Genomic DNA, 20,512 nt, shown 5'->3' with positions numbered 1-20,512 from the left:
TCCTCTGTGTTTGCAAACGTTGAGAGCACATCTCGATCCTTTCGGAGCTACCTATAGAGCGCGAGTGCACCGAGCAACAGCCTTGCATTTCAAGCTCCGGAGAAAAATAGAGGAGCTTTTATTCTCGTTCATCTGGCTGCTAAACCTGCCTATTTCCTGCTCAAACACAATCCGACGGGAAGAAGCGTCGCGTTAAATCTCGCTATTTCGTTGTTTCGTCACACCGTTACTCTCTCCATTCAATTACGAGCCTGTATCTCCGCGCTCATCTCTATTCCCGGATACTCAGGCGCGGGGACGTTAAAATGCTAAATCGAGGAAAATAGAGCGAGCTCTTTCGGTCGTTCTGTGGCAATTATACGGAGCTGAGCTCTCCGCAAACGTAGAAAGTAATATCGTGATATATCGCAGCCATTATCGACTCAACGGTCGACGAAGAAAAGCGTATTTTCTTCTTTTATTTTTCCTTCTTTTTTCACCCAACTCCGAGTTAATTACGTTTTCATCAAGCAGACAAAACCCGATGTGTTGAAACGCCAACGTAAAATGGCTTCTAATCAGGAATTCGCGCGCGCGCGCGCGCTCGCACGCGGGCTATCGACGAAGAAAAAACGTTTATCTCACGCGAACGGTTGATACACTCGCGCGCTATTTGCTTTAATGAAATGCGTCTTGTCCCCTGGGAATTCCTCGCATATACGCGATACCGGGACAATAAAGTTAGGTTTCTCTGATTGCATAGCCTGCGAATCCACCAACGCACTCCGGCGTAACTTTCTCCATTCTCTGACACGTGTAAATACAGGCGCGCGCGAGCACACATGCACGATTTAATGCACACGGGACTCTCGTCGAACGCAGTTTGATTTCGCGCGTGCCTGACGGCAGCCAGGGGCGCACGAGGCTCACTGTATGCAAATACTTGCACGTCTATGCAGTTGCAGCTCCGAGCTGCGGCAAGAGAAACGAGGGGGGAGGCTCGGGGCAAGAGAATAGCTCCGTATAGGCGTCCAGTCGACGCTTCGAAGGCGAGATAGGCAGGGGACTCGCGAGGCGCGTCTCGCCACGTCCTTGTAAGGCCACTTGCCTTCGAGGCGCAATTCTCCGCACACGGAGCCTCGATCCACTGTCCGTGTGCACCAGTAGCCACTTTTAATGTGCGCAGCTCTCGTACGCCATTCCTTCACCTCCGCACACACCTTTCTCCACAAAATACATTTTTACGTATTTCCAGATTCTTTTGCTCCTCCAAAAAGCTTCGGTTTTATCGAACTGTGGCTTTTTAGCTGTCGCGAGTCCCTCGCACTCGCTACGACCCCATCCAATTTCCATTTTTCGACGCGTCCCCCAGCAATGCAGCTTCGATCGATCGGCATTCGAACGCCGACATCAAAGTCCGAGTGGAAAGGGCTCGCGCTGTCCTCAGACTCTCGCCATTCTCACCAGTTGAATCTCTCGCTCCAGCTCGAATCAGCATCCGCACGAGTGTCTTCCCCGATGCCGCGAGCTCACCTCGTCGATGCCAGTGTTTAGGCTACACGCGCGTATCGTAGAAGCGAATTATACTCGAGAGAGAGAGAGCGAGCCTGCAAATATCGAACGGAAAAGATAGAGACGGGGGCGCGTGCAGCACTAAAGAGGACTGACGCGCGGTCTCGCGAACGCGGAATACTCCTCGGTTCCAGCTCGTAAATCGATTACGAGCTTCGCGTACCGGATAAAACCGAAGGGCCGCTTTATATCGGCTCTCTCGGCTCTCTTTACTCGTGTCGAAAGGAAAACGACCTGGTGCGATCGTTACTTCTCATCATAGCTTATCGACTATATTTCACTACTCGCTCATGAAAATCACTCCAAACAGTATTTGCTCTTCGCATACATCAATTGCGGCTGTTAAGTTTTATACTCCACACACACGTATCGCGAGCTTCGTGCGTTAACGGGAAAATTCAATGGGAAGTGAACAACGCGATGTTCCGCGTGGATCAAGCTCCCGAGGGCCTTTCACTAAATCCGATCCTTGGCATCACCCGAAAATCGGAATTTTTTTTCGTTTTCAATTTCACGAGTAGATCGAGACCAAAGAAATTATGAAAGAAGTTGAAGTTACCCAGCACAGGAACCACTGCTTCGATTTCTTCCGAATCCATCTTCGTCTGCAAAATGCATGAAAATATTTTCTGGCGGTCTCACGAGTCAGATTTTCAACTCCACAGCGGATAATAATAGGAATAATTTTTCCACCCGATGCCTCGCTGCTGTGTCTCGGTTTTTAGCTCAAAATTCAGGGCACCATTGTCTTGAAAACAGTTCCCGTGCAGCGGAGTTCCGGTTTCGCATAAAAATCGAATGGACGCGAGGATCGTCGGTCAGAACGGAATAAAAATGCATCACAAAAACGGCCTGCTTCTCTATGGAATACATTTCTTCCTACAGGAAAAGACTGAACACCCGTTAACATTGATTCGATAATTTGACCGATGTGGCTGGTGAAATTTGATATAAAAATTTATTCGTATCACGCGAGCCTTACGATGGACGCTATTTGCGAAGTGTGTTTTGTGCCCTTATTTTGTTACTCGATAAATTTTTCGAGTCTTCTAGCACATTTTTCATACTTTTTTTATTCGGGCATTTGATTCCGGAGATTCTGGATTTTTGTTTGATTTTTTTTTACACGTCGCCTTTCAATGATCCTCGGATCGCGATACACGCGTGAGTCCCTCTGATATCGAAGCGTTGAAAAATGGTTTTTTTTACTGGGAGTCCGAAAGCCTAGAAAATCGTGATAAGCGATGCGCGTTAATCGAGTCAACTTACTGTCGCAATCGGGAACGAAAAAGTTGCGACGCGAGAATCCAAGAAAGTTGATTCCCCGCTGGATTTTCTGCTCCTCTTCCTCTCGTCAAGGCAGAATCGTTAACGAGTCGCGATGCTGAATAAATAAGATGAGAATTGATTAAAGGAGCGTTCGATTATCGAGTTTCGACTATCACGAGGCGCGCATGAACGGGGACGCAGTAGCGGAACGCCCGTTAAAGGAATTCTCGTTGGAATACGAGAAACTCGCGAGTCCAGCGCGGCGATTACGGGCTCGAAATTTCTGGAGCTCTGCGCACGGCCGTTTGCAATCGCAATGACATCCGTAATTTCCTCGACAAAGTTGCCAACGAATCGTCCCGCGGACACTCGCCACTTTACTTTCGCTCATCCTTTTTATCGCGCGTCAGAATATCCCGATGTTGCAATAACATGTGTGATCGCTTACGACGAAAAGCCAACGGGACGAAACCTCTAACAGGTTGGTACCGTAAAACGAAAACTTCGACTCTCGAGATATTCCGATTGCAGGTTCGTCGACAAGATTCAACGACGGACCGGCGGCTCCGACGTTCATCAACAGCCCTTTTCCGCCCTTATCGAACCACGTAATTAGACTACATTTTCATTCGCACTCGTGCGTCGTACGACTAATCTCGCTGAAAATCGTCGCGAGAAAATTTCATTGGATATTTAACGTGCTTTTCCGGTTTTTAAGACTCGATGATGTCACGTCAGACGAGAGCATTTAGATACGCAGTGTCGTCGCATCTGCCGGCAAAAAAAAACTTTCGAAGCGATCCTGCTCGGATACGTAACTTTCGAATCATCATTTCAATCGAAAAGTGTACGTTGACAGACTAAAATAAGGACAGCGCGTCCCGCGAGGAGATAAAAAGTACGAGCATTTCGTAACGCGATTAAAAAATTGCACAATTTTGACTCGGGTTATAAACGCCAAACGTTTTATTTCCTTTTGAAGAATTTCTTCGAGTCTTAAAGCTGGGCAATGTGATCAGACGGATTTACGACCTTATGAACTCGCTCGTTTTATGATTCGTTACTTCGCCCATCTTTACCCTCCCGAGACATTCAATTTGGCGAGAGATTTTTTATGAACCGTCGAAACGAAGCGAGCGCGTCGCCAATTTTTTTAACGATTACAAGTTTTTACAAAATTTCTGTACTTGATATAAGGCTAATAAATAGTGTCATTCTTCGTGGGTCTTCGTTCGAGTCTATGATATATCGCGATGCTCCTCGAAGAAGCTATTAGCGTCATGCCAGCCGGGAATGAGTGCCTTAAAAGTCTTTCGAAGGGTCGTTAAATCGGGAATGAATAACAGGGTGTTTTATATTTTCTTCGAAAAAGTGATTATTTAAACGAAAAGTGTGAGAGACGATCGAGGGAGTGTTCGGACGCGTAAAAAGGAGGAGGTGAACTGATTCCGTATTCGCCCGGATTCTCGGTAAGTTTTCGCTTTTTATTCGGGCCGGGGGGGGATTTTTGCTGCGACTGAAAAAGGCTGTAATAATGGAAGGAGTCACTGACACCTAAGGCGACTTTTCGAGAGTCTCGGGAAGAACGAGTGAATATTATTTAAGATGATAAAAAAATGGGAGAAAAATAAAAAAGTTGGGCGATTGGCAATCACGAATTTAACGATTGGTCGGTACATCCACGCTCTCTCGGTTTACGAGGCCGATCTCCACCCTTATTACAAGCGCTCAAGAGGAAACTCTCTGTGGCCGGTTTGCAAATCGCCGTGGGAGACACTCGCTCGTCCTCGCGTCTAGCGGGAGATGAACTTTCAGAGGTGGGGGAGGACGCACGAGGGACAAGAAAAAAACGAGCGACGGTGTGTGATCGCGCGGGCGCAGGAGTCGCCGAAACACTGAGAAACGAGCGAACCGGAGCGAGCATATCGCCATTACGTCATTAAGGCGTCCAATAAACTTCTTTTACTACTTCCTTAAGGGAGACGCGTACGAGCGGCCCGGTCCGACTCATCCGAGAGCCGGAAAAAACGAGGGCGACGTACGAGCAGGGAGAGAAAAATATTGTGGAAGAAAGAAAAAAATGAGTGAGAGTGAAAAAGTTGGGGATTCGGATGAAAAGAAAAAGGAGGATGGAGAGAGAGAGAGAGAGAGCAGCGAAAGAAAACCTGAAAAGGGGAGCGAGGGATTGAGAATTCGAGGAAAACGAAGGAGGAGCGCTGCGAGGAAGAAGAAAAAAATGATTGCGTTCACCGTTATTTCTCCCTTTCGTTGGCAGTGTCTTCGGTATTTTCTCCTCGTTCTCCCCTTCACCGCGGCCAAATTCTCACCGTAGAATGCACATATTTATATGCGCAAATTCGCCTGCACCGAGAGAGTTTCATGCCCGAAGAGAAATCTCCAAAGTTTCGTGCGCGAGCGCCGAGCGAGAGGAAAAAAGGGATTTGCCCCGGGGGATCGTAAACGACTCTCGACAAAGTAATAAAATAAAACTAAAATTTGTTGCGTGAATTACTTTTCATCGATGCACTTCTTCGACACGTTTAATTCGAGGATATCGGCGCACCAAAGGTTCCTTTTATTACGCGGATTTCCTTTTTTTTACGTTTATACTCTCCGAAAGTTTCGTAATCGGAGTCGATAATTGCGGCCCTCGAGTCCTTCACGTTCGCCACAAATTAGCCGAAGAGGAGCTTTACTGCCTTTAAAACACACTTTGAGCCGCATTTCGACAATCTTTCTCCTCAGTTTTTCTGCTTCTCCATTTTTCGCGAGCGCCGACGTAACGTTTTCAGGTTTTCTCAACATTAGATATTTCTCATCCTCCGAAAGGTCGCATAATCTGTCAAGACTTTACAATCCGATGCAGATCGTAAAAGTGCTGTCCATTCACGTCCGTGATGCCGTAAGATTTTGTCGGTACGAATGTGGTCCACAGATTTTCGGGCCTCTCCGGCCTGGGAACGAGCAGGTCCACCGGAGGCTGTGCTATTGACCCTTTTCCACGGGCAGGTGAGCTCGCCGAGACCTCCTCGGACGTGTAGACGAATCTCTGCCCACGTAGCTCGCTCCATGCGTGGAAACATACGAAGATATTTTAGTTATACGTGCGAGGTAGTCCCGTTTCACCAAGACCTACGATATGCGGCTGGGAGGAGGAAGAGTCGTGGAGAAAACGAAATAAACAAGCTGAAAAAGGTCCCACGAAAAAAATCATCACAAACTAATCGATTGACTGAGTTTTCCGGACGTTTTTTTCGTTGATTTAACATTTCCTCAGAGAATTATAATCGATTTGGAATGTCCACTGCAAGGAAAGGCCGTCTTCCTTCGCGATCATTTCATTTTCGATAATGATTCCGACAGACTTTTCATTAGTTTGAGGACTTTCACTCCGAGCTGCTGCTCCCACGGCCTTTTTCATTAAAGCACTAATTCCCGGAGAATTTTTCTCTCCTAATTGTTCAGCCCAAAGCAAAGAGTGAGTAACTCCGATGCGATTTATCACGGCGTCTGCATTAATCGAAATATCCCGATAATTAAAGCGCCCCGAAAAGACGAATGGGGCCCGGAAAAATATACCGTAAAGCAGCAAAGCCGTTGCTTCGAAAAAGCGATCGCTTACTCCGCCCGATCGATCGGTGTGATCAATGATTTTCAGCCTTCCACCGCGGCAGCAGCAGCGATCATACAATTTAAAAAACGTTACAATCAAATTGATGAATAATCCGGAGAAGATGAATAAATCCGTTGATTTAGTCGTCGTATTCCTGCGGATTTAACTGCTCCTCGGGACTAATTCGCACTGCTCAACAGGATCGTTATTAATGTGATAAATTGCGTTGGTCCACGTGCGTATATCTGTACGGATGGACGACGCAACGAAAGTATATCTCGACGATACATTATTACTCACTCGAGGAAATATTATACGAAAAATCTTTCAAAAATTCTGATTTTATCGATGCCAGAGGAGATACCCGCGGCTGCTTATTGGTTTAAGAATCAGAAAAAGATATCACGATGAATATTCTGAATAGGATACGTTTAAGAATAAACTATAAAAATAATATAATAAAAAGTAAATGAAGGAGGAGAAGAAGAAGAAGAAGAAGAAGAAGAAGCAGAAGAGAATAAAACACAAACGTTGTGTCGGTGGCGAGGATTAGCGATTCGAGTTCGTACGCTTTCGTGTGGTGTGATGCTCGACGCTTTATTGCAGGATCTTGGCTCTCCCACGGTACTTAGTCGACCATATTGGCTCATAAATACTTGGCGGATGTCTTTGGCAGCGACTACCTGTTGCTCTCCCCCTCTAAACTCTCAACATAAATACACGTACACACCAATTTGTACACACATTAACGGAGCTGCGAGCTCCTTTGTACCCACAAACTTATTAGCTGTCATCCCGCTTTCTCGCGCCACAGACTTTCGATTGCATCAGCTGGTCCACCGGCTCTCCCCGACGCCCTCATTCCCTCCCGCTCCTCGGGATACTTTTCGTCATTTCGATCGACGCGCAGCACCTCCGGCCCCTGGAACAACGTTTGTGACTTCAATTTTTTCAATTACAAAGCGATTCGGATGCTAATTATATTGCACGTGATTAGCATGCGTCAAGGCGACGAGGCCAGCCGCCAGAATCGATACACTCGCGTATCGACGTCGCCATGTTTATGTGAGCAACGAAGAACAACGGATTTTCGATAACAATTTAAAATGATGGGAATTTGTCAAGTTTTTTGATAAATTAATTTATCCGTTTGGCAGTTTAGATTAAAAGGAAACGGAGCCAAGTTACCGGAGATAATGATAATGGAATTACCATCTTTTTCAATTTCATTCCGCACGGCCCTAGATTACAAGAAATCAATGGTATATACGAAAGCATGGAAATAATGCAACGATAAACGAAACTTAATTGGCCAATATGAGCGGGATCAACGTAATTATTCCGTTGCGCTCAACACGTAACTGGACTGCTGGGAGAATGTATCGGGAAGACCCTCGCGAAGAGAGCCACCTCTGAAGAAACGATGATCGTTTATATCGATCAACGGAATTCTGCTGTTTTTGGCAGGACAAAATCCTCCTTTTGTTTTTGAGCTACTCGAGAAAACTGAATTTTTTTCAGCGGTCCTGCTCGACCGGAAATCGTGAGAAAAAATCGAGCTCGTCGATGCTTGTATCGATTGCAAAATTTGAGGAAAACTCAGTGACTCGGAGCCTGGGAATGGAAAATGGTTTGAAAATGATGAAAGCAGGGTTGCAACGGGTTTCGTTGGATTCTCGAGCATCCCGTTGGTACTCCGTTCCGTCCGGGTTTCCCCGGTACATGGGGCATATAAATGTAGCACGAAGGTAGGATCTTGGCCGACAAACAATTTATAGCTCGAGATAATTGATTTACAGCAATAAAAGTAATTTTCATCGTTTCTCTCGTGTATATATGCGCAAGAAAGAGCGCAGTGCTTCTGTGCTCGAAGGGAAGGTAGGAAGTAAAAATACTACGGAGTTTAAAAGGATGGAAAGGAATAAAAAATAGCGCTGAGAAAGCACGGTAGCCATTAGCCTATAAAGTTGTGATTGGCGAAGCTTCGTGGTGCGCGCGATAAGAATCGAACTCTTATTGCGATTGAAAGGACGTTTGTGAGGAGAGGCTTCGTCGAGGAAAAGTCCGAGCGGGCCTCGCACTTCGAGCACTCTTTCCTTTGATTATTCTCGCATTCGCCAATGTTATTTCGTTCGATCGTGCACACGCAAACCGATTTCCGGTCTGACTGGTCGAAGATAAAGCTTCTGCTAAGTGGTTCGGACTGTTGGCTCGTGAACGAATCCCAGTGGCGCCCTGCGACGTGCTTTCGGTCTTCATACATTCGCAACTCGCAATAATGCGGTATCGCGAGGGAACGCGTGAAAAGTTATCTCCCCAATGATATCAAAGTTCATCCTCCTTTAATCGTCCAGCCTCCCTCGCCACGTTGTTGAGACGTAATAACCCCCCTCGGTAACGTCTCGCGACAATATCTCGCAGCTCTCGCGCGATCCCCATTTAATTAATTAAATAATACACGAGGTCTGGTAGCAGGCGAGTCGGTTGATAAGGAGCGGAGTGCTCGATGCGTCAACGAGAATAAACTTGTGTTCGCCTCGTGGCTTTTCTACTCTCCGCCTTCCTTCGAGAACATTGTAGACCCGTTTATCGTTGTTGGAGCTTGTGTTACATCTTGATGATACGACGATACCTAGACTAAGACGAAATAGAAAGCAAATGGTAAAGACGAATTTAGCAAAGCTTTTATAGAAGATTCTGCAAGGAAAGATTTCGGTGTAGGAAGAATGATGTGAGACGATCAATGCGACAAATTTTACGAATATAAAATAAAAAATGGGCATGAGTTACCGCACGCCGGAAAGCAAATCGGTTCAAACTGGGTCACAAAGAGCTCAGCGTGCCATTTTCGTCGTTCTTAGTGAAACCGTCACTGCGTTTGTTCGTTTCGTAAAATAATGAGGAAAAAGGATTTTGTCAGAATTTTCATCGAATCTTGTCTCGCAATGGGGACTTGAAACTGGACAATTGTAAAGGAAAGAAAAGGCTTCAGAAGAAACCCGACCGATAAAATAACCTACGTTATAAAATCAAGGAAAATCTTGTGAGCACTTGCATAAATATAAAAGAAAAGTACATTATCACACCTCAGAGAGTTCACCTGCATGCCATCGGGGTTGCAACATTCAAACTCGCTAAAATCATTCTTGCGCTCCCATGTTGTGACTCTCGTCCCTGGATAAAGACTCGAGTGTCTTGACCCGAAAGAAGAGTCTTGACCCGCGCGTTGCGTTCCCTACTAATTCAACATCCTCTACTGCGCGGAACGTAACACTTGAAAATTATTCTTGCATAGAGTTTTTTGAGTGCTTGTCAAAATTTGACAGTAACAATTGGACAAGGAAGGTTGGAAATTGAGCTGCAAAGTTCTCCGTCCTCAAGATTTTTAATTCGATGGTGTACACGCTTAGGCAACGAGGTCGAAGCAACGTAAAGATAAAAATGGAGCTAAACTCTCGTTAAAAAGAAATTGAACGCGGTGAGGCCCGGGCGGTCACGAGTCAGCAGCGATCGAGGGCTCTTCAAAGTCCCCGTATTCGGCGCATCGAAAGCCAATCACGTTTTTCATCCTTTTTTCTCTGCTGCTTCCCCCTCCTTTTCTCCGCACGGAATTACGCTTTGAACATTTGGTAATTCCGGGGAGTCCCACAGCGGGCGCCTTCGCGCGAGACGTCCAACGATACGAGGTGAATGGGAGAGAGCGAGGCGGGGGGAGAGAATCGTTGAACGTTCAACTTGAGACCCACGTCGATCCGGACGTGGACCGATGATCCTCGGCTTATCGAAACTCGCTTTTGCGCCACACATTTACTGGCCGCTTCGGCTGGCAATCATTTTCTTCGTGGGGGTCACTTGGGTGCGGTGCGTGGGATCGAGTGCTCTTTCTTTTGTTTTTCACTCCTTTCTCCCATCGCGATCGCCTGAGCAACGGCAACGGTACGGGGTTGCGCGAGACGGGGAGTTTCGTTAAGGAAATGTCCGTTTCCAAAATTGCTTGTCAATAAATCATGCTATTATTGAAACCCCCGGAACAGGATCCCTGACGAGACTCGCTTTTTTGGAACGGAAACTCTGGAAATGGCGCAACCTCCGTAACGGTGTCGACGGAGCTCAGTTTTCTTGTTTCCTTCACACGAACACTTTTCCACGAAGGCACGTCGCCGCGAGAATCCACGAATCCGCTACGTGCCCGCGGCCGTTTTATTCGTCTCAAGTCCTCGGAAGAATATTTTTCATTTAATCTCGATCTCGCGATTGCCTCGTTTCTCCTTCCCTTCGGTTCTTTCCCCGTGAGTCTGGCACCTCGTTCGTCGAGCCTACAAGTTACTCGGAGGTTCGTGCCTTCGGAGGCTGCTCTGTCCCGTGCCTGCGCGCGAGTCTCCCTCGCTCCCTCGCCCCTTTCGGCTCCCTCGCACTTTTCGAGGCTCTCTCTTCCGGACACGATTTTTCCCGAGATAAAATACAGACGAGAAAATATGAAGACGAACGGTGTTGAATAACGTACTCGTAAGCAGCGTGTGTGTACCACTTCGCTGAGATTCAACGAAGACCAGAATCAACCGTTTACTGGCGAGACAGATCGTATGTTTGAGGATTTGTACAAATGTCATATCCCTACTCGGATTACCGGACATTTTTTGCTCTCCGAAAAATCTCTCGTCCCTCGACTCTTCCGTCGAGCGCGTGCGCGTCAAGCTCCCCGCAAGAATTACGATTCCGGCAAACTCGCTTAGGTGTCGTTCTTCCTTTCATCCTCGGCGACTTCGGAACGACCAAATTTCCATCTATCCACGGGCAGACGCACACACGCGAGAAAACCTACGCCCCGCGCGCGACTTCTTGATTTATTACCATCGAGATGTTTGTCCCTGTGTACGTGTGTTTCGTGGCTCTCGTGATATATTCGAGTCCGGTCGCTTCGACCCACGAAACTTTTGATTTATGTCCAAACAGCGCGGAATATGTCTCAATTATAAATTATCACAATCGTGTTATGAGCAGCGTACAATGGAGCATGTGGACAGGGACATTGGGACAAGCTCTTCTGCCTCGATATCTGCCTGAAACATATTTCGATTGTAAAAAAAATCATTTTTTGTCAAAACTTTTGAGTGTGTTGATCGAAGAGGCGAGGATAAAACAAAGCTTTTGGTAGACGATTGTATGACCGAAGGAAGAAAGCACTTGAGTCAATTACGTGCTCGAGAGTTATCGAAACGAAGTGAAGTTGAACTTGCCAAGGGGCTCGCTTGAGGTCCCCACGAATCTCGCCCTTTTTCACCCTAACGGTTCTCCGACAGCCCTATCTCGAATCTGACCCCGGCGCACAGTCTTCAACGATTACGAATGAAACTCGGAAGCACGTAATGAAACGGTATCGCTATTCTTCACCGCGAGTGTTTAAACTCTATTATATGAAATTTCTATTCTAAGAACGTGCTCGTACTGCGAGGCGAAACAGACGATGAATTACGTGTGCGCGAGCGTCTCTCTGACTCATGCGAGTCTGTCAAAAGAGGACTCGTCCCACGAGTGTCCGCGTTATTCAAACTGATTCTTACGAAACATTGAATTTTGTCGAACCAGTATTTACATTGATGAACGGAAACAACTGAAGCTTTGTTATTTCAACGAAGAGCTGAAAGCAGATCGGGATGAATTTACTTTGCACGTTCTGCGTGGGGCAGCTTCACAAACTCGATTTTTTTCGAGGCTCTTGGGTCGCTGAATCGAGTCCCTTTCTTCATGGAAATTACTCCTAATTGTTCGAACAACACGAAAATTGCAAAAATCGAAAAAATCACCTCCGCCGGTGGGTTCGAAACATTTTTCATGCGATTCTGAGTCGAATGAGACAAAAGTGTAATGACCGAAAAAAAAAAATTTTCGAAGGCAATAGACTATGAAAAATTTCCGAGATTCGAAAATTTTTTAATTTTTCGAAAATCGCAAGAATCGAATAAATGACCTCCCACAATGGGTTCGAAACATTTTTCATGCGATTCTGAGTCGAATGACACAAAAATGTAATAACCGAAAAAAAAAAATTTTTCGAAGGCAATAGACTATGAAAAATTTCCGAGATTCGAAAATTTTTTAATTTTTCGAAAATCGCAAGAATCGAAAAAATGACCTCCCACAATGGGTTCGAAACATTTTTCATGCGATTCTGAGTCGAATGAGACAAAAGTGTAATGACCGAAAAAAAAAAAAATTTTCGAAGGCAATAGACTATGAAAAATTTCCGAGATTCGAAAATTTTTTAATTTTTCGATAATCGCAAGAATCGAAAAAATGACTTCCCACGATGGGTTCGAAACATTTTTCATGCGATTCTGAGTCGAATGAGACAAAAGTGTAATGACCGAAAAAAAAAAAAATTTTCGAAGGCAATAGACTATGAAAAATTTCCGCGATTCGAAAATTTTTTAATTTTTCGAAAATCGCAAGAATCGAAAAAATGACCTCCCACAATGGGTTCGAAACATTTTTCATGCGATTCTGAGTCGAATGAGACAAAAGTGTAATGACCGAAAAAAAAAAAAATTTTCGAAGGCAATAGACTATGAAAAATTTCCGCGATTCGAAAATTTTTTAATTTTTCGAAAATCGCAAGAATCGAAAAAATGACCTCCCACAATGGGTTCGAAACATTTTTCATGCGATTCTGAGTCGAATGAGACAAAAGTGTAATGACCGAAAAAAAAAAAATTTCGAAGGCAATAGACTATGAAAAATTTCCGAGATTCGAAAATTTTTTAATTTTTCGAAAATCGCAAAAATCGAAAAAATGACCTCCCACGATGGGTTCGAAACATTTTTCATGCGATTCTGAGTCGAATGAGACAAAAGTATAATGGCCGAAAAAAAAAATTTCGATGTTTTTTTTATCAGCTTACGATTTCACGTGCATAATTTTTTATTAAATAAAGAAGCCTAAAAAACCGAAGTTCCCCAACGTTTTTCATCAACTTCCTCAGGAACCCAAAATTCCATAAAATTAATATTTAATCGTTAAAATCGTCGAAAACTGTCAAAAGAGCTTGATTCACTAAAGCAAACAGTTGAATCCTCCTTCCACTGAAATCCTCCCCTGAAAAAAGTACCATTTTAAATAAATATTGAACGAAAAAACTTAGTCATCGCTCAAATAGAACGAAAACCGTGAATATAGTGAGATTAACGAGCGCCTACTCGAGTTCATAACAGCCCCGGTACTAATTCCCGTGTTTCAACATTCTGGGGTTGGCAGAGTGTTTGTTTCCCCGGCTCTTTTTCAAGAGCAACCTGTTGCTCAGCTCCCTCGTTTAATTCGTCGAGCACATTGGCGCTGGAACGGGCGATTAAATAGAGATTTCGTGGGGTTAAGCAAGCCTTAATTTATTTTCCCCAGGGCGGGGGCGTACACGCCTCAGCCCTTGTCATTCCTCACCCTTGCGACCCTCCTGACGACGGTAACTTGAGCAAGCAATTAAGCAGCGTGAATACTACTAAACTGGAGACTATCAAAACCTCACGAATTTGAATGCTCTCACGAAATTATTCAAGCCACATTGTTTCTTCAAATCCCTTAAATAACAGCAGCCTAATTACTTCGACTTGCACGTTTTTATTCTTAAAACAAAGTGAGAATTTACTGGTGCCCCAATGCACTATCAGAAGACATTCGAAAGCCTCAATACCTACAGATATACACGTCATTTCTTACTGAATATAAGAACCCGTCGAGGATGCAAATAAATAAATCCTCGATACACATGGCTCGATACACTTATAAATATACGTATACGGAGTCGCGTATTGAGAAAGAGCGATCAGATCGTCGAGGCAATATAATTTATAACTGGTGGTTCGCCAAGAGGTAACGTGTTCCACTGTTCTGCCCCTGTATTTCCTTTATCTCGATATATATACGCACGTCCACCCACGCACCGTTTGCGCCGAGTTTTGCTGGTCGGAGGCTGCATCGTATGACGAAGAGATTCGCGTTGGTGCGAACGGTTTCATTGCGTGTTAAGCGTTCGGAGGCCCGGGCGGTGTGTCGTTGAATAAAACAGCCGGGATCGACGCCGTTCCGGGCTTGATTTCGAGCCCTTGTGTCTTTATGCCTGGGCGCAAATGGCTTCGTGCCAAAAGGGCGGATCTACCGCGCCTGAGAAACTCTCCGAGGCCTCTCTGGCTGGGGGTCTTCGATTTGAATACGAACGCGATATTACACCAAACGTTTGGGTGTTATCCTTCGCACAGGACGATCGGAATATTCTCTCGGGGATCGAGGCACGAGGAGAAAGAGAGAGAAAGAGTTACAGCGACAACGCAATTGTCGTTTATCGTCGCACCCGGGATTTACGGTTTCGAGCACCGCAAACTCGCACGACGCGCGTATATTTTCTCGGGCGCTGCACTACGAAGAGCACGTTCGCGCGAAAGATGCTTTCCCAAGTTGCGCACTCCGAAAGACTCAACCGCCTGATATCGAGCAACCGAACTTTCTTGTGCGATTCATCAAACCGCTATCGCTCGTATATTTTGCCCTTTTCGACGCCTCTTTTCCCATACCTCTATCTGTACACTCGGGCTTCGGACTTCGAATGCACCAACTCATATACAGATGTATGGATTCGCCAGAGGTAACAAGTTAAAACCTCCTCGCTTCACTTCTCTTTCTCTCTCTCTCTCTCTCTCTCTCTCTCTCGTGCCTCTTCTCCATCCGAAGATCCCCAGCTGGTGCCCTTTCTCTCGCTCGCTCTTCTTCATTTTTTCGTACTTCGCACCTATCGCAAATCCTGATCTATCTTGATCTCTCGCTTTGCCAGGAGGCGAAAAATATATGGTGATAGGGAGTTAATAAAATGTAAGAACACGAGATAAAGATTCAATATCTGTTAATGTCGTAGAGCTGTTATTTACACGTATTTATTTATCGATCATTGCGCGCCGCTGAGGAAAAATAGCGTGGAAAAATTAAGTGTCGGATTCGAAGATTAGAATCGCGCCGAGTTTCAGCAAACCTCGAAAGTATTAAGAAATTTTACAGTAAAATGGGAATTTCGGTGTGAAATTTACTCTCGCAGGCTTACGAATTATTCGTCCATGTTTCTACGAAAGTCCTGTCCTCGGCGAGACTCTCCTCGGAGAATACGAATATTTTTCGACGAGCAGGTACACTGGGACTCGTGAAACGAGAACTTTCGACAGATTTATTCTCCCTTTCTATGCTAAGGATGCGAACGGAGAAGGAGAATAGAAGGAATTCGAAAAGAGGGTCACGTTAATGACGCGACGCGTAGGGATAATCAGGATCGGGTCAAACGAGAATCGTAGGTGATCCATCATCGTAACGATTAGCGAGACGCGAACTGCCTGCTCGCCATCCGTGCGTGCCTGTACATCACGCAACGATGTTTCCATTTATTCTAATGCGTGGGCGGTGTGGGTGTTACGAGAGACACGCGTTCTCTTGGAATATCCGAGCAGTTATTCCGCTCGATCTCTAGCTGAGAGAGCGCGTACATGCGCGAGTGATTATATTAATGAGGCAGATCGCGGACTGCGTGTGGGACACTTTTCTACGCTCCGAGGGCTCCGATCACTCTCGAGAAACGAGTACAGCTGTCAATTTTCAAGTGACACTAAATCCATCATGTTCCCGGTCCTTGTGCCACGAATCGCGTTTTTTCTTTCCACATTAATCGGTGGAATATTGAACAGCGAATAAAACGCTGCTTCACTCGCCGGGTGAATAGAAATTCTGTCGATTTTCGCTCGGACTGCAATCGACTTTCTTCGCTCGATTTCCATTGTACTTTTTTCCATATTCTGAATCCAAATACCAAATAAACTTTCGGCCCGCGAGGCGGGCTCCGGCGGTTCTGGACTTCGGGGGCCTCTCCCCGTACCGAGATCGCGGGGGCGAAGGACAAAAATATGTTTCGAGCAGTCGGGAGAATGAGAAGCCGCGGCAAAAATGCATCCCTCCACGACTTCCGTAGTCTGCCGATTCGCGAGAGTCACGAACCTCGCTTAATTATCGATTAAATCCCTTGTGAGTGAATACTCAATCGAGCGAATCTAAATAATGTATATAATTGGTCGTGAATTTAGTGGCTTTTAGAAAGGAGACGCGCGAACGCGTATGATCGGGCAGACTGAAGCGCGCGTCTTATCTCGCCGCATTAATCTCATATCCAGAAATAATTCGACTGCGATTTCGTAATGTGATGAGAACGGAGAAGGAGCGAGGGAGCGCGAGCAGGAGAGAGACTCGAGTATTTGCGCAGTCTGTAGCCAGCCTCCAGGACACAAGCTCGGTGGCATTTCGGATATCTTTTTTTAATTATGCTCATTTACAAAAATAATCTGCGGTTGATTTGGAGGATCGATTAAATTCACGGTCGCGCCGGGGACCGCTCGCCCGGTCACGTTCACCGGCGAAGCGTTTTTTCAGGGCTCTCGCCCGCCGCGATAGCGCAGCCGGAGCAACCGGTGTACGTCCGAGGAGAGTTCACTTGGTGGCTCTCGCTCGGTGTGTAGCTCCGAATATATAATACACCCTGAAATCGATATCCGCCGATTTGCCGTGCGGGCGCGCGTTAACTCGCCCGATAAATCAGCCTCGTTTTGCCTGCCTGCCGCTCGCCCGTCTTTTCGTAAGAGCCTGCGTATGTGCTCTCCGCGGAGAGTGCGGTATCCCTCGACTAGATTGCCCGACGTTGCTGGTTAACGGTAGTTATTAGCCGTTGGCTCGTATAATCCTTGAATTAATTATACAAATACGCGCATATTACATTATGTGCTCGCACACCGCGGGCGCGTGTGTGTACATATTTCCACATGTCAAAAGGAATACGTGAGTCGCGGAGAAGCGAGCGGACCCCCGCGCTCGTCGCGATTGCTCTCGAGATTCTCTCTCGCTAGTTCGGGGCACACGACCCGGCGAGCTCTCGCACAACTCTCCGTGTGCCAGTGTCTTCGCCAACTTCTAAAGTGAGCAAATACTTATCGTTCTGAAGTGGGCGGGGGCGCGAAAAAGTTGGAGCGAAGCGGTCTTCGCTTTTGGGCCAACGAGCATCCGAGAATTTATCTTTCTTCCAAAGTCCTTTCGCCACTTTTTCTATTAAAGTATTTACAATATTGGGCCTCTGGAAAAACGCGATACGTCGCCGCGGTTACGTGATCTAGGACGATGTGCTGACATAGAAAATTCATGAAATTTCGGAAGGTGCGGAGAAATTCCGCCTTTTTGTTCACGCGATAGAACTCGATGGTCGCATAAATAATATTTAGAGAGATCGCTCATTTCGAATGTGTCCTCGAGATATGTCTTGAGTTATGAGCACGTGCGAATGATACTCGCGAGGCCGAAGACGCCCGGGAAGAAGTTCATTTGCTGAAGTACGATCGTATCTGCGGGAAGCGAGACGTCGCGCGGTCCCACCTGCCCAAACGATCCCTCGGTCGCACGCTTTCTTCACGTTTATTCCTTTTTTCCTACGCTTTGCTATTTCCACGGTGCGGAGAGAGAGACTCGAAATAGCTGTGACTTTAACGCTTCACTCGAACTCGCTCCTCGTAGGAGCTCGTGTACCTACGCGATGACGTCGAGTCTCTTCAATGCTTTTTATTTTCATCAAATTCTCATTGAATTACTCACCAAAAGTTTGCTTTGCTCGAGTCTACGGTAAACCGATGACGCGCTTGCCGGAAACATATCTCGAAACTGGTTTTTCAAACGATTTTTCCAAGTTTCATTCCGAGCTGAGTTTCAAAACAATTTCAATTCCGAAGCGCGGTTACGCGGCTGTCCGTAACGATGCAACTCGAATAACAATATTTGGAGAATAATTATGCCAATGTTGATGAAAGACTGAACAAGATATCAAGGATAATGAAATTTTTGAGTTTCTAGGGTTCTGGACGTGCGATAATAGTTTTGATTATCAAACCGTTTCGTAACATCACCATTATTGAAATTCAGTATAATACCACAATTAATGGAGTCGTTGAAGTCTTCGTGGATCGATGTAGCTAAAGAGAGAGCTCACCTGATTTTGACAAGCCCTTTCATGCTTGAGTATTTATTTGCATTTTCTCTCTCATTAATTTCCTTCCCTCTCGCGACATCACGACGATGGTACATCGAGAAAATTTCCAGATTTATTGAATAACATTCCCAGAAAATCGACTAATTTTGTACGAGTCTAAGAAAACGAGGTCCTCGAATCCCAGCTGTATAAAGTCGATCAAAGCCTCAACGATTTTGACGTTGCGATTTTCTAATTAAGGTAGATCATGCCCGAAGGATCGTATTTTATGGGTGTCTAAATTCGACCGATTTTTACTCCTTAATTAAAGATATAATCACTTTAAATTAATGTCAGAGTTATTAATTCGGAATTGTAAATAAATTTTTTCAACTTTTATCTTTTGGCGAATGAAATTACAAGCCATTAACGCTCAACGAGGATCCATCTCTTACTGAACTCGAAATTTCATTCGTCGTTTTTATGAAAAAAATTGCGTCAGAGAGCGCAATGGGAAAACACAAGAAGAAATGGCCCAAAAAAAGTATTAAAAAAGTATTAAAAAAAAGACAAAAGGCTATGACAGCAATGACCTGAGCCAAGAAGAAACAAACTGCAGAAATAAGCAAATGTGAGGCTATATGCGAGTACTCGTTACCAATTTCGTTCAATCTTTGACGTAATATATCTTAATTACTAGTAAAATCGTCTCGAATTTATTCCCAAATCTTCATTATATACTTCATTGTTATCGTGTACTTTTAACTTCGTATAAGAAGCGTTCATTCGTTACACAGCAAGATAAACGATTTTTTAATCATAGTCCCTATAACCCTGCGTATTTATCTTCACATTTGAGCACCTTTGTCTCAATAACCGATAAGACGAACCCTTTAAAATTGGATACGCGTGTCAGTCGACTACCCATTTAAACTCTCTATAAATTTCAAGACTCTCTTAAGAAAATCGTTTCGTGCATGAACTACCTTAAAACGAAAATTGAGAGAAAAACGACTCGCAGTTGTCTCGGTTCTTCAGAATCCGAAAAATCAAGACGCTACGCGATAAACGTGAGTAAAAAATGCGAATAGTTTCCAAAGTGGGTATTCGTAGTCGAGAAAATACATTGGAGCGATGCACATATAGAGACGGTCATATACTAATGTTGTATGTATATAAACGTGGGCAATAGTACAGTGGCATTCGTTGTTCTTCCTAATGGGCTTCGCATTTCTCCCGTCGCGGGCGCGCGGGGGCTTTCACAGCCAGCTGATTATGACATGTTGGTAGCGTCTGGCGCACGGTATTTCTATATGGGTATCAGCATAAGCGATAGCTCTTTCTCTGCGTCCGTCCAAGGGAGATCCATAGCGCGTGCTCCAGGCACCGGAACGCCATTTGCCCGGCTAATGACTCGCGGACACTCGTCTCCCGAGATCGTCTATTAGACTGAGGGGGAGAAAGAGAGCCTGAAGGGAGCAACCCACACAGATAATGACATACACGTTTATTAAGGTAGTCCTTGTAGCGAACAAGTGGAATACACTATTTGAGCAATAAAACCTTTTCCGAATGCTGTGAATAGTCGTAAAACTTGAAGCACTTGAGGCTCACGTTTTGGAGGACTGTTTCAACGGTTTATTTAGTAATTTATTAAATACATTAATTAGCGAGGTGTTAGAAAAATCTTTGAAAAATCATGGTTCGTAGATCCCGAAATATCTGAGCGTTTTGGATCAACTTCCGGTTCGCCGATGCTCCCCCCGCGGGTCGGTCGAATCTTTTGCCCCCGCTTGACCTGAGGCAAGGTCATGGGGAAGAATAGCTGAAAGGTGAATGGGCCGTGCCCGGGACCTGAGAAAAGTACAAATCGAGGAAAGACTTGGCTACGAACTTGGCTGTTTGTGAGCAAAGTTAAGGAGGTTCGAGTACGCACGGTGGTTTTTGTATCATAGTAACATTATCATTCGTTTATTTATTTCTTCGACTCCCTTAAGAAATGGAGAGTGAGAGGGCGCGAGTGCGAAGCAGCGACGTATTCCGAGCTTTAATACGT

Source organism: Venturia canescens, chromosome 10, assembly GCF_019457755.1.
Source record: "Venturia canescens isolate UGA chromosome 10, ASM1945775v1, whole genome shotgun sequence".
NCBI classification, from domain to species: Eukaryota; Metazoa; Arthropoda; class Insecta; order Hymenoptera; family Ichneumonidae; genus Venturia; species Venturia canescens.
Note: the sequence above shows the minus strand (reverse complement) of the source record.